Source organism: Benincasa hispida, chromosome 1 (assembly GCF_009727055.1).
Source record: "Benincasa hispida cultivar B227 chromosome 1, ASM972705v1, whole genome shotgun sequence".
Classification (NCBI taxonomy): domain Eukaryota; kingdom Viridiplantae; phylum Streptophyta; class Magnoliopsida; order Cucurbitales; family Cucurbitaceae; genus Benincasa; species Benincasa hispida.
In genome coordinates, this window is record NC_052349.1 from 77,299,213 (window position 1) to 77,311,646 (window position 12,434).

The 12,434-nt window shown below is 33.6% G+C and overlaps 1 pseudogene; it reads right to left on the bottom strand.

Annotated features, from left to right (window-relative positions):
* Positions 1–9,392: 9,392 nt before the first annotated feature.
* LOC120068765 lies at positions 9,393–10,844 on the bottom strand (annotated as a pseudogene).
* Between the last annotated feature and the right edge of the window lie 1,590 nt (positions 10,845–12,434).

Consider the following 12,434-nt stretch of genomic DNA (forward strand, 5'->3'; position numbering starts at 1 on the left):
TTTATAGTTTTTGGAAAAGGGAAAGAACAATTTTGTAGAAAGGTTATAACTGTTTTTCTTAGAGAAAATTTTCCAATTTTTTTTTTAAATTCTTATTTCTGTAACTCTTACAGAATAAAAATAATGAAAGAGTTAAATAACATGCAATGGAAGTATCAAAGGATTCATAATCATTCAAATTCACTAATTTTGGCAGAAACTAAAGCATGCTTTTCTAAAAAGAGGGTTTTAAGATCATACCTTTGAAGAACTCTCCAAGAATCCGAATGTACAACAACAGTCTTCACCAGAGATCACTGTGAACCATCTCAAAGTCTTCTCCCCTATTCTCTTGGAGCTTTAGAAAGAGTTGCGGGACTCAAGAACAACTTGAAATGGTGAAGAACAGTGAAGAACACACAACAGCCGAATGGAAGAACACTTTTCTTTTCACAAAGATTTTCTCTCAAAATTTATGCATTAATTTTCCTCAAATGACTCCAAACTTCTTTATTTATTGCAGATGAACATGCAAAGAAGTAAATTACATGGCTTGCAGCTCATGCTTGGAGAATTAATGAAGAGAAGTTAATGGCTTTTGTGTGAGCAAAAAGATGAAGATAATGGAAAAAATGCATTCTCCATTTTGTATATCATGCAAAATCCGATTTTCATTTTTCTATTAAAAACACAAAATGATTTCAAAACTATTTTGATTAATAAAATGGAAAAATGATTTTCTAAAATTAATTTAAAAAATAATTAATTTAATATCAAATATTAAATTAATTTTTGCACAATAATCATCTTCATATATTTAAATCATATTTAAATATATATTCTCTTGTTCCGTTTAATTTGAACGTTTCAAATTAATTTCTCAAGCTACTCTAAAGCTTATCCATTTATGAGTTAGTAGGGGGACCTCATAGACCCACAGATCATGGGCTCCAACGATTCGAGATTAATTGGCTAAACTCATTAGTCCGATCTAACCCCCATTTGTTAACTAATGGGACACTCCACTATAGCCCATAGTTGAACTCCCCTCACTGTAGATATATTTTATCCATTTAATAACCATAATCAGTAAGTCGATCCTTCACAAGTTGTTCGTAATCGCTTCTAGGTCAAAAATATTGTTTTACCCCTGTGAATACATCTTGTTCCTTAAGTTTCTACTGATCCTTTAATGAACAATTCTGATTCATAATCTTTATGAATCAAATCATTTCTCTATCATAAGAAGGCGGGGCCCTGATTGTTCAAGACCTAGAATTAGTACTTAAGAGAACAACCTATTTGCTAACCCTAAATAGGGTAGGAGTGAATTCCATCTTGCAATGCTATGTCTTTAGCTATTCATCTGGTCTTATCCCCAAAATGGTAAGCTTATTGAGCAGTGTTGTTGGACTATTCTCACCGTTTGCAGATCAAAGGATAATCTCAAACAAATAAGAGTTCATAGCTAGCTTAAGATTAAGATTGAGCTAATCTAGGTTATATAATAAAGAAAATAGTCAGTTTTAACAGTAAATGGTCGTTATAAAGAAAAGTGACTCTTTTTGTGGTTAAGTCTATATGCAAACTCATTGCATATGATGTCTCCACTCACATGCCTCAACATGAACGATTTGTGGATCACATCGTTTGTAGCACCTTACAACCTCTTGTAAAAACTACAGAGTGGGCCGCATCCAAGAGTGTTACCGGGATGAGATACCCAATTTCATTCATATACTTATTAGACCATTTAGGCTATATACTGTCAACTTGATCCAGTTTATGTCATTACATAAAGTTACAACATTCAGACTATAGCCAAGGATGTGTTTATTGGATTTTCATAATAAGATGCAAAATCAAGAAGTCATTATTATTGATAAAATAGAATGTTTAACACGAACTGCGAGTTCTAGGACATTCCCAACAAATAAAAAAGAACGTGAGGGAATAACTCCCCTCACTCCAACAATTGCTCCTCTACTACTACAGGGGAGTTGTTTTTTTTAAAAAAAATATGTTATTTAATTTATTTAATTAAAATAAAAAATAATTTTAATTAAATAAACATAATTACTTAATCCAATTAATTAATTGTAAAATTAAATAATAAATATGATAATTAATTAATCTCATTATTTAATTATAAATTCAATTAAATGTCATGCATTTAATTCAACATACATTTAAATCATATTAAAAAACATAACTCTCTCATAATCTATTGTTTTAATATGAACTTTATTCATATTAAATTTTAACCTATATTATTTATATGAATCTTATTCACATAAATATTTATTTGAATTTTATTCAAACATTTATTCATACTACATAATTTTAATTATAAATCATATTTATAATTAACTATATACTATAATATATCAATATACATTATACTTCATATTAATCACATTCATATAATTAATACCTTTAATTCCCTTAAAAAATTTGAACAATTCAAGATATTCCAAAAATAATTATTCCTTGTTTTATCTTGAGGAGGATCTTATGGACCTACATATTATGAGCTCCAATGATTAATTAAATAAACTGTTTAATTAAATTGATCAATATTCATTAACGACGGATCACTCCACTAAAAACCCACAGCTACACTCTTCGCACTGTAGATATATTTTTGTGCCCATGGATATAACCAATCAACAGTAAGTCGACTCTTCACGAATTGTTCGTAATTACAGTTGGGTCAAATTTACCGTTTTACTCCTGCAGTTACATCTAGTTTCTTAAGTACCACTGATCCCACTAATTAACAAACAGTTTATAGTTCAACTATAAACTAATCCCTCTCCAGCCAGTGAGAGGGTGAGGTCTCATTGTTCAAGACTCGGAATCATGTATTAAGGGAGCATGTCACACCCCCTCCTACATTACACTCTTAATATTGAAGAGATTGTGATAGCAGCAATTACCAACATTTTTATGGCATCCACTGCCCATCTAGATTTCTATGACCTACTTAAATAACCCTTACCATAAAACACAGCGTATAATGTACCAATACTATTTTCATACTAAACTAAGAGCATCAAGGGTTCAACACACAAGCATGCATAACATATTTAAAACAATAAACTTAGTGGTTCTAACACTTCCTTACTAGTCCCTAACTATATACATGATATTGACACAGACATAACCGAGGTAAACACCTAGAACTTCTCTTCAGTTCTCTGAGTGGCAAAGTAGCAACACAGCTATCCTCTGGGGAGTTTTCCACTACCTAAGAAAAATGAAAACATTTGAAAAGCATGAGCTACTAGCCCAATGAGTGTCTAATTGAAAACATATATACTGGAAAACCCAAGGAAACTTATACTTAAAACTCTTAAACATAAAACTACTGTAAATCATTAAACATCATAATCCTTAGTTGGGAGGGAATCCTTTTGCTCAATCCCTCAATGTTAATCCTTAGTTGGTGTGGAGTGATCTCAATACAACCAACATCAACTCTACCTACGTGCACGTGGTAATAACTCGTCATACCTTAGGTACTAGGGGGTCCATATACCTTTTCAAAGTCCTCCAGTATCGGGTTCATCATTATAACATCATAAACTTATGCTTAGAATAAAAACATACTTTGTAAACAGAAGTAAACTAACATAACATACTCTGTAAACTAGAATCATAGGCTTAAATGCCATAAATCATAAGACATCAATCAATGCATGCTTCATAAACATATTGGTGGAAAACACTTAAACCATGCTTTTATAAATTATTCTTTAACTAAGCATGCATTTGAGAAAACTAGTTTGCTTGAAAATCTCTTTTGCAATGCTAACATTTAAAGTATGTATCAATATCTTTTCTTCAAATATGCATTCACTAAAGCATTTGTAAAACACTTAGATTTTTTCACTCACTGTCTTGGGTGTTCTTCTTATGGTTGGTAGGCTTTCCCTATTGATGTTTATCTTGGGAATTGACAAACACTTTTTGGTCAATGTTATTAATCTCTTGTGAGACTAACTTACTTAAATAAGCTTAACATTTAACTTAAAGCACTAGCCCCTAACATATACCCCTAACGCATGCCACACTTAGGAAATACCATAAACCAAATTGCTATGCTATGTGACTACAAGCACATGTTCCTTGCTCTATAACACACTCTCAAAGCCAATGAGCTGCATGCCTTACCTATGCGTCAACGCACACTGCCTCAACGCAATCGTGCGCTCACTATCTCGCTTACCATAGCAACGCTCGTGCTACACAACACAACCTTGTGCTTAATGCTCGCACAACACCTTGCACCCAACTGCCTTTGTACGTATGCCTGCCAACACCTCTGCTCGGCCAAGTGAGTTGCCTGCTTACTCAACTGTTGCAGCTGCCTACTTGTTTAACCAAATTTGCAGATTTAAATTTAAGCTTGAATAACTCATTTTCCAAACATTATTTTGGAAAACTTCCTACAAACTTGTTTACAATTGTCTTGAGTTTTTTACCTTAAAATTTGAGCTTCAGATTCCTCTTGATCAAACCAGAAACCATCAATCTTTCCACCTTGCTCAAGGTCACCCGAGAGCTTGAACTGAGCTGCTTGGGAAAACTTTCAGATTTTAACTCGAATTCATGAGAGATTACATCCGGCAACCCTAAATCATCATCTACACTTTTCAGTCTTAAGCTCACCTCAAGAATTTTCCTCTTGGCACGAGTGAAATGGGTAAATCGAAGACCCCTTTTAGTCTTAACATTTTTATACTTGGAGAAGCATGCCTTTTAAATCAACTTATGATGATATCTAGCCCACTAAGTGGGATTAAATCTCCTAATCATGATAGCTGGTCCACTAAGGTCGGTGCTTAAGCTGAATACCTTTACTTCTTCACCAACGCAAGGCCCTTACCCATCACATAGCTCATCACTTAGCTCATCATTGGCACGCACGCATAACCTCCATTCGACTAGTGCATGCTCATTCATCTACCTTCGCCTACAACGCATGCATCGCAAGCCTCATATTGCTGCGCACGATCGACTAGCTTCTTCGTCTCATCGCCTTAACGCATACTCAAGCTATCACATAGGCCAACACTCATCACATAGTATTCTCTCGACCATTGCTTAGTCAACCCACGCCTAGGCCTTTCTTTCCATTAGTGCATGACTAGCGCTTTACTTAACCTCCTTGGATGTGTGCGATTGTCGCACACCTAAGTTTCAGCATTCAACTCATCTTAGCATCAACACTTAGTCAAATTTCCTTCTTTCAACTAAGCACAAATACACCTTATACCTGAAAGTTTTAGGTATCAACACTTAGATTATTTTATTCTTTCTTTAGCATTATCAAGCCTCTTTCCTATAATTAAACACTATCATAAGTTACTTAACACATCAGTTAATCATACTTAAGTAGGAAAAACAGGGCTTAAGGTTTACAGAGAAATTTATTTACTTACCCTCAAGACGGGAAAGAGTGAATTTCATCTTGTGTAGCTGTGTTCCTAGCTCTCCATTCAGGCAAATCCCTAAAATGGCAGGCTTATTGAATTGAAGAATCTGACTTCACCCATACAGATCAAAGGATTTCCCTTATAGACAGAAGTTCACAACCACTCAGGATTAAGGTCAAATCACCTATGATCATCTTAGTGAAATGTTAATCTCTTCAAATAATGGCATTATAAAGCGAGAATAATCATTTTGCAGTTCGATCTTATACATGCTCTTTGTATAGGATACCTTCACTGACATGTCTCTACATGAACGATTAGGATCACTCTGTTTGTAACACTTTACAACTATTGTATCAATTACAAAGTGGGTCATATCTGTAGTATCAGTAGGATAAGGTATCCAACCTATTCCATATACTACAATGTTGAGATTGGTGTCCTAATTCTCCCGGAGTCTCATTGTTTTGTAAAGATGCACATTGTTAAGTGAATGAAATAAGTGTTATTTAATTCTGGCATTTACTCATATCCAATAAACAAAGTTCCTTGGTTATCTTATGTGAACTTAAGCATGTATATGTGATATACAAGTAGATCATGTCTTAAGTGATAACCAAAATCGATCTGTAGTATAAGGATTAAGGTGAGATACCTGATCCTTGTGACACTACGGATACGGCCCGCTTTGTAGAGGTTTGCAAGTGTTGTAAACTACTACAGATAGTTGATCCTGACTATTCATGTGGAGACGTGGAACAGGAGTGTTCTATACAAAGAGTTTGTATAAGACCTGGACCACGAGATGACTAGACTCTGTATATAACGCCGTTGATACTAGAGACTTTCATCTCACCTAAACGACCATAGGTGACACGACCTCAATCCTGAGTGTTTTGTGAACTCTTGCCTGTTGAGGGCAGTCCTTTGATTAGTATGTGGTGAGAATGACTAGATTGTCAACTCAACATGCCTACCTTTTTGGGGACTTGTCTAATCTGGGAGCTGGAAACTCAATCCAACAATATGGAAATTACTTCTTTCCCGAAGCAGGGATAAGTAAAAGAGATTGCTCCCTTAAGGGCTGATTCCGAGGCTTGAATGGCCACAACTTTCTCTTTGGAAAGAGAAGACTTAGTCATAGTAGGACTATGATTTATGTTCATTAGAGGGATTAGTGGTACTTAAGGAGACAGATGGAACTACCAGGGTATAACGGTTATTGGCCCAGCTATTATTACGAGTGATCTGTGAAGGGTTTTCACACTGCGCTCATTGGTTAAGATGGACACAAAATATATCTATAGTGAGGAGAGTTCAGCTGTCGGTCTTTAGTGGAGTCCTGGCAGTTAACAGATGGTGGATCTCGTGACAAAGGGTTTAGTCAGTTATTCACGTATCGTTGGAGCTTCGAATCTACAAGTCCATGAGGTCCCCTTGGTAGCTTGGATTCATGTTGAAGGATCAGTTCTTGGTGTTGATTTGAATTGTTCAAATTGACAAGAGGTATTTTGATTATATGTGATATAATCGGTATGATGTATGAGATACATCTAGTGGATGATTGATGTAAATGAGATTTACATTAAGTACCATGGAATAGAAAAAAAACTATGGTTTATATGTTTCATAAGATGAAATATTAAAATTATAGGTTATGAATATAGTATGATGAGTTGGTTATCATTTATATTTATAATAATATTGATTATTAGATAATTAATCATTTTTCTTTTAAATAACCAAATGTAATGGGTGGTTATTGATCATGATAACCGTGAGGTTTTAAAAGGAAATCGGTTTCCTATTTTGAAAAAAAAAGAGTTTTTTTTTTTTTACAAAGTTTGAAAAGTTTTTGAGTTTTCTCTCTGGCGAAAAGAAACTCACGAAAGTCTTCAGGTAAATACAGATTTACTAAACGACGGCTGGACTAGATAAACGATCGTGTAGGTGCTAGCTAAACGATCGTGCAGTATTTACTAAGCGATCGCATAACTTTGCTAGAGATCGCTGGCCTAAGGCAAACGATCGTGTAGAATCGACCGTGCTAAACGATAGAGCTAAACGATCGTATAGCTTTTGCTATGATTACACAGTTTTATCTAAACGATTGGGCATCGACCTATACCATAGGTCTCCGACTTCTTCCACTTGCTCAGTCGTGTACACGATCTGTCTTTCCTCCGTTCGTCTGCCTCACACCAAGTCCGAATAGAGCCCACCCTCTAGATTCTCACACCGAGAATACCAAGATCTCCTTGTTGGTGGTGTCAGACTCAACTCGACACCGTCGAGGTTTTTCAGAGGCCGTTCGTAGTGCTGTGGAGGTCGTTCGCTGTTGCAGAGGAGTTCGTGACTGAGGAGTTCATTGAGGACGAGCGCGAAGAGTTCGTGCTATGTTCAAGCGTTGTTGCAGTCATGTAGATCGAGCGCTTGTGATTACAATTGTTCGATCAGAGTCACGTATCAGAGTGTGAAGACGCGTCCTCTTATGTGCGTTCAGTTTGCTCTCTGTTCTTTATGTTGTTTCATGCTATAATTTCTCTATATATTTGTATAACCGCTTGTATTGAAGTCGACTGTAAATGTATTGTTGATTCATGATTGTAATTTGGAATAGTCTTGCTTCCGCTGCTCACGGAAATCATCGTCACAATTTCCATTTAGGTTATTACTTAAACATGATCCACTTGTATGTCAACTATATACATATTTAAGTTACATAAAGTAACCTTGGATCTTAGTTTATTGGATTGGGTTAATACAAACTAAATGTGGAATAAAATAACATCTTATTTTATTAAATAAATAATTTGTGTACAAAGAATTTACAAACTATGAATTCCATGAGATTTAGGGCGCTAACGCCAATAGTTCAATTCTCTAGCTCTTCATCTTGGTGTTGGCGAACTATCCTTCGTTTTCATGAAAATTTACGTCCCATAGTTCGTTTCTTTATTGGAGATGGGTGTCACTATAAGATTAGTTTGAAAGATGGTTAGATGGGGCCCTATCCTTCTGCAATTTGATACGATGGTTATTATATATGCAAATAGTTACCTTCATGCTAAGACGTGTGATTTCCTCCATTTTGAAGGGACTTAAACCAACCTTCTAATTATAGGGAGCTGGGAGTCCTTACGTCCTTAGCATCTTTTGGTTTGGAGGTAATTTTCCTAAACACACTTCATTGCCTAGCTTGCTATTTGAATTTGGCTTCAGACCATTTATCATATTGACAAGTGGTGTCCTGATATCTCTGGTGTTTGGGTTCTTTGCATTTGTGATATTGAGTCTCAAGGTCATGTATTCTTTGTTTGTCCTTATAACAGGACTATTTGGGAGATGTGCTATTGTGGAGAAGATGCTCCTGTAGGAGTTTTCGTTGGGACATAGAGCTTGACTAGATATGGTATGACTGCAGGTGATCGATTGTGGTATAAAGTTTGAAGAGTAGCTTGATGTGTTATTATTTATCATATTTGGAGAAAGCGCAATCTTTGTGTTCATAGGCTACCTCACGACTTATCTAGGTACTTAGTCATGAGATTGTGCAACATGATGTTACTATTTGTTGGTCTAACTGTTGTGGGGCTTCAAATCAAGGGAGTCCATGTTGGCTATTCCACTTGGAACATCTTTCCTTGAGTTGTATGAGTTTTCTTGTATGAGGTTTGCTTTCCTCATCTCTTATTTCTTCTTGTTGTGTTTTCTTTATGCTTTGACTTCAAGCTGTGAGGTCCCTTATTTTCATTGCAATATAATCCAATACGTTTACCAAAAAATTTTTTCATTCCACCCATATTTTTTAATATACCGAATTCTTAATTTCACATATATTAATTTTTTAGTACGTGTGTTTATAAATATTCAAAGTACAAGATAAATATATCATAAAAGAACAATTAAAACTTCAACAACTTAAAGCTAACAAATATTATTGATCGATACACAATCTGTTTGTAAAAAAAAATAATAAAGTTGTCAAAATGAACATAACTCAACGACAATTGACTTGTACTTACTCCTTCGAGATCATAACTTACTCAATTGGATAGGCATATTCTTTGATGCACCCTCTCTTTGAATGCACCTCTTAACCCATTAGAGGATCTTGGGACATCTTAACATCTAAGTCCAAATTTCCAGGCAATTTGAATGCAAGCAACATGTTGTACAATAGAATGAGAGCAATATCTATAATCCCAGATGTTTGGCCACGAAAATAGTCTTTTTCTCCAAGCTCTTCTTCCAGCTACTTAAAACACTCCAACAGTTCCTTTGCTTCTGCTTCTTTGTCCTCGTTTGTCTTCTCTATATTCCATAGCTTACTTCCAATAGGATAAATCTAATAATAAGGCATAAGTTTATCATAAAAATGGAACACATAAAAGTGAATCAAAAGTAACTAAAAGGATAAGGTAATGCATGTACTAGCTGTTAGAGATTTAAATCTCCATACTCCATTTCTCATTTTACTAAAAAATTATATATATTACATAGTTACATTAGCTTTGTCCAACAAATCTTATGTGGGTAGAAAAAACGTCCTTTAATAAGGTTAAAATACTTCTCCCTCCCTCAAGAGTTTCCTATCATGGGAAAAAAAGAAGTTTGATAGTGGGTTTATATTGAGCTAGAAATGTGAAAGATCAATAGTTCACATCTTGTTGGAATATTCAACTAGCCAAGTTGTCTTTAGAAAAATTACAATTTTATACTTTAAATAATCTTTATATTAAGAAAATTAATATATGTTCAGATAAAAATAAATTGAAACTTTTAAATATGTTCTCATATATTAAAAAGAACAATGATTAGGTGCAACGTAATGCATACATTCTTTCTTTAACACAGTAAAAAAATATAAACAACTCGGTTTTTATTAAAAAAAAAAAAATTACATGACACAATTTTATTGGATAACTATCTATCTACATATAGATTGCACCCAAGTTTTTTTTTCTAAAAAATCTACAAATCATTTATAAACAAAAAGGAAAAGAATAATAGAAAAAAGTACCTTCTTGTCTACATAGTCAACTCAAAACCTAGCATGGGCTCTGTCAAAAGGATGAGAAGGAAGCAAATTAGTATAAGTTCCCTCATCATCACTCCTAATCTCATCAATATACTCAACTATGGGAGAGGATTCAATAATGGGCTTCCCTTTGTGTATCAAAACTGGGATTTGCTTGTTAATAGGATTCATCTCCAAAAGCAAAGGGCTTTTGTTGCTCAAATCTTCCTCTTTTCCTTCATATTTTATGCCTTTTTCTGCCAAAGCCACCCTCACTCTCATTGCAAAAGGGCTAAACCACAAGTCCAACAAAACCAACTCCTCTAATTTACTCATTATGTAATTATAGCTTTCAAAAGCTAGCTAGCTACAACAATATAATGGAGGACTTAGGGTTTTCTCTGTGTTATTGTTTTTGGAGGAGCTCTATTGAAGGATGAGAGGCTTTATAAAATAACTTGGGATATCTTTCAAAAGAAATTTCAGAAAAATAGCAACTAAATATTGACTTGTACTCTTATGTTTAATAATGTGACTTTTCTACCACTTTGAAGAATCTTCACTTTTGTTGACTTGCTTTTTTTTTTTTTTTGGTCTTAGCCTAATGGGATTTTATGTGAGTTTGTAGACTGTTTTACTCATTTTAGTAAGGTTTAAATCCTACCGTGTTTGATTTGTTTTCTGTATTTATTTTAGTCCTTATTAATAAAATTATATTAACTCTTCAATACAAATGTAAAAGAAATTTATATTTTTTTGGATAAATAGGCTCTAGATGTATTGAGCAAGATGAAGATAAAAAAAATGCCAACAACTAACACGTCAAAATATTGAAGATCAAAATTTTGAACTAAAAATATCTTTTGCACCTTCAAAATTGAAACTTTAGATTTTTAATGTAGATAACTTATTTGGTAGTCTAGTCATCCAACAATACAAGTCATCTTACTATTTTATTAAAGAGTAAATAAAATCTTAATATATTAGAGACCAAAATAAAAACTTTTAAAAAGTTTAAAGACTAAAACAAATATTTTCAAAAGTTTAGGGACTAAAATAAAATAATATTAAAACTTTAGAGACTGAAATGAATATTTTTAAAAGTTTAGGAATCAAAATAGAACATTATTTAAAGGGTACTAAAATAAGATTTAAATCTTTTAATAATTAATTGTGTATTCAATCATTAAAAAGAACAAAACTCATGTGGTCCATATATGTTTATTTATTTATTTTCAGAGGTCGTAGTTTTGAATCTCTAGTGATTACTTAATGCAAAATGCATATCATATACTATTGTATTTTTTTTTTTCTTTTTCTGAATTCTCATCACATGCTTACTTTTTTGAAAAAATAGTATATCTGGAAATAGAATAGAATAAGAATTAGTTATAAACCAAAATTAAAATTATAGATTTTTTTTTAAATGATAACTCTAAGGAGTCGTTTGTTTCGTGGTATCTCAGGTTACCACCTCATCAGCATCTGGATGACTTTATTTGGATTGCGGGACATCCAAAGATAGCCGGTATCTTAAAATCTCTCATTTTTAGGCATCTCCATTCTCGTTGTATCAACGAGTTTATAAGATTCCCTACTATCATGCATATGTAAATTTATCATTCTTAACCTTAGCCCTAATTAGAATATAATTGGCCACCATATATTTTCTTTCTCTCATCACATTTTACATTTTAATTACGTTTCATCTACACAAAGTTTCTCACACAGAACTCACTCTACTATATTTCTTTACAAGGTATTTCCACATTCTCTTTCTTACTTTGATTAATCAGTTGGAGCAAGTCTACGCAAAACTTCACCTTAATTCTCTCCCCTTCTCATTCCTTGTGTATAAATTTTTGTTAGCTATTCACCAATTGCTCTGCTTTTTCCTTCAGTTTTCTTTTTTTGCTAATTGTATATGTTAAGTTCTACGATGAAAATTTCTCTTTACCACTGAGATTCAACCAATATAAATTGATTCTTTCTTT